This window comes from Cygnus atratus, chromosome 4, assembly GCF_013377495.2.
Source record: "Cygnus atratus isolate AKBS03 ecotype Queensland, Australia chromosome 4, CAtr_DNAZoo_HiC_assembly, whole genome shotgun sequence".
NCBI classification, from domain to species: domain Eukaryota; kingdom Metazoa; phylum Chordata; class Aves; order Anseriformes; family Anatidae; genus Cygnus; species Cygnus atratus.
In genome coordinates this window covers 3900854-3904204 of record NC_066365.1, presented here as the reverse complement: position 1 = coordinate 3904204, position 3351 = coordinate 3900854, and positions in this window count along the sequence as shown.

Below are 3351 nucleotides of genomic sequence, written 5' to 3'. Positions count from 1 at the left end.
TCAGACTTATATCACCTGTTCTTGTTCTTTTTCTTTCTTTCTTTTTTTTTTTTTAATTTCTTTTTCATTCTATATATCATATATTTTTAAACTATTAAACATTGTGAATAGTTAGAAGATATCTACATTCATTTTCCTAACAAAGCACCTGCTGCACTTCCTCACATATATTCGGCAGGCATTAGGTGGCAGTATGGACTGGAGACTTCAGCATGGGGCAACAGGCAAGATGTTCGTGCTCCTCGTTCCAGTTTTAACATGGAAGAATTCTCTAAACTTGCTTCTTCTGTCTGAAAATGGAGGTGTAAATAATGATCTACTGACATCCTGTGAGGATTAATTAGCTAATGTCTTGACAGAGATCTGTGCTTGAAAAAATGTACTCCACGAGCAGAGAAATAGTCAAGTAGAGGCTTTTTCTTTGACATCAGTTTAATGTCACACATTTTGTCCTTGGTTCCTGCAGTGACACATTTGATCCATAACTCAGCTCATACATTCTCAACTATTCTATTTTTGGATTTCAGAGAGACTCAGACAGGAATTTATAGCTAAATCTAACTTCCCAAACAGCAATCTGACAGGACTGATCAGAGCTAAGTACACAGTAGTTAGTGAGGAGCTGACAAAGTGCTTTCATAAAGTCATCACAAGTTAAAGATGGAATAAGCCTAGTAGGTCATCCAATCCATCTCCCTGCATCTGAAAGATTTCCTTTATTGCACATTTTACTGGTGCTTCATCAAGGCTGGTACAAATATCACTAGAAGTTTTCTAGAGGAATCCCCTGTCTGGCAGCCAAGCAACACCCAGGTTTCCAGGTCACTTCTGGGCTCATTTTCCCCCAGTTTCAGCCCCAAACTTCTAGCAACATGTCTCAGACAAATCCTCATCAGTTTTCATACAATCACTTCAAAGGTCAGCTCAGATAAAGCCAGTGAAATACCAGAATACCCCAGCTAAATTCTGATCCAAATGTCTTTTGACCCACGTCTGGGTGAGAGTAGCCCTATGAGACCCATTTCAGTCTCTCCAAGTGTGCCTTGTATTGCTGCTATTTCAGCTCACAGGGCTGATGACGTGATAGAAGTATCTCTGTACCCAGGAAAGCAGAAGAGAAAAGCAGATGCTGTGCCTGGGAATGTGCAGCAGACCTCCTAGAGGTAGAGCCTAGCCCCTCAGCTTGTGTTTCTACACCTGAAATCCCGAGCTATTGCCAAGTATTAAAACCTCTATATCACACCACAGGCTCATGTCACTTACCTTGCAGCCTAACTGCTCTGTAGAGTTCTCCCTTCCTTTGGATTATTTCCATCTTTCCCTCTGCCTCAATGAGGTAATTTACATATTTTCTCTGCAAATCTCACAGTTATTCTATGTGCATGTTGTATCCTCTACAGCCTTTTTGTCTCTTCTTTTCTATTGCCTCCATGGCAGCTTCTTATACATTCAGATCATCTGCAGTTTCCCTTACTCTCTCATGAATGAGGACACCTGCGTAAAAAGATGTTTAACACAAATCCCTCCCTCATTTGTTTTCCTTTTAGGATTTGTTTCACCTTTGTGTTTTTGTGAAAAACTTCACTTCTCTCAGACGTCTCTGGGTAGCAGGAAGTTACTCAGCTTCTCTGCTACTTCTGTTGCCCCAATCCTTACCCATGTTATTTGCCCAACCAATCCTTTCCACTTCCTTTTTCATGTTGTTCTCAGACACCTGAACCTTCTTATATCCCACAAAACAGGCAGCGTGCTGGAAAGGTGCCTATTTTCTATACACATGTGAGAAGCGTAGAACAATTTCCTCAACTTTCAAAGCAGGGAAAAGAACGGATTTTATGTAAGACCCTGACCCAATGCCTGTATTTATCAGTGTGCGAATGATCATGCAATTTTAACTCACATATTGTTTGAGATACTGCTGGTAGTTTTCTGAGATGCATAGCTCCTGAGGCCAGCAGGGATGACTCCTGGGCAGCACTCCCCCATCTTAATTCTCATTTAAGTGTGGCTATTAGAAAAACAAAACAACAACAACAAAAATAAAACTGTTTTACCAATTGCTGCCATAAACTTTAACTTCACTGTTAAATTCTGTGTCTTATTTCTAGTCCCATTCTTCTGGCTTCAAGACTGCAGTACAGAACCATTACCAAAGCTTTCCTCCCCAGTAGGCTTTTATGAACTGCCCATAACTCACCCTTTAGCTTTCATTTGATGAGACAGATACTAGCTCCTATATTCAGGATTTTCTGCCCATAATAATTATTTTCCAGCTTTCTAATTGTCCTCATAGCTCTTCTCTGAACCTGTTTCAGCTTGCCAATATCCTTTTTGAATGGTGGGTGAGAGAAGTGGACGCAGTTTCCCATTAATGCTCTCTCCAGTGCCAGGCACACAGACAATATCCTCACGCCATCGCTGCTGGAGCTACTGGTGTTTGTACCTCCAAGGGCTGCATTACAGACTGCCCTGTCAAGGACAAGCTGAGACTACCCACTGTTGCTTCCAGTCCTTCACAGAGACACCACTGCCTGGGGAGCAGGAAGATTTCCTCCCCTCACGATTTTTGTCTAAATTGCACCCAGATTATATATGTGTGTAATAAACTTCAGCTCATGACTATATTGTTTAGCTTATTCTTACTTTATCCGGAGAACCACATTGCTCCTTATGACTTTTAAGCCCAACCCTGCTGCCATCCCAATCATGTTGGTGACGTTATATCTGTAATAATACATACCATTATAGACATACATCTATAGCCCATGTGCAAGTGTCCATGAAGCAGACACCAGCTGACTACGCTGGAGACACAGACCCTTGCTCAGAGCTACCTGCTCCATGGCCACGACTGAAGAGCTGTTAGCTATCTTATTTTTAACGTGTGCTAGGGGAATTTTTGTAGCATTCTTATCTATTATTCACAACATTGTGTAAGATGTAGTCAAATCCTTACCGGATGTCTAAGCACAATATATCCTCAGCGATACCCCAGCTGATAGTCTCTCTAGCAATCTGTTTCAAATGTGAGAGCACCCACTGAAGCTGTTTAATAAACAGTAATAAGTAATAATTATAAATCCATTAATTCCCCCCTCCATTTGTTTTATTGTATCTCATTGAAAATATTTTACCCAGAATTAATGTCAGAATGAGAAAAAGCAGTTGAAAGCATCTGGGGCATGCCATCTTCTGTTTGTAAGTATTGGCACAGCTCCAGAGATTCCTCCTTTGTCTAAAGAGCTATTTAAAATCCATCTTAGAAATACCCAGCTCTTCAACCAGCTCATTTAAAACTCCTGGGTCCTCAGAAAGCCCAGCAGTTTCTTTCTCTCACTTTAACAGAAATGT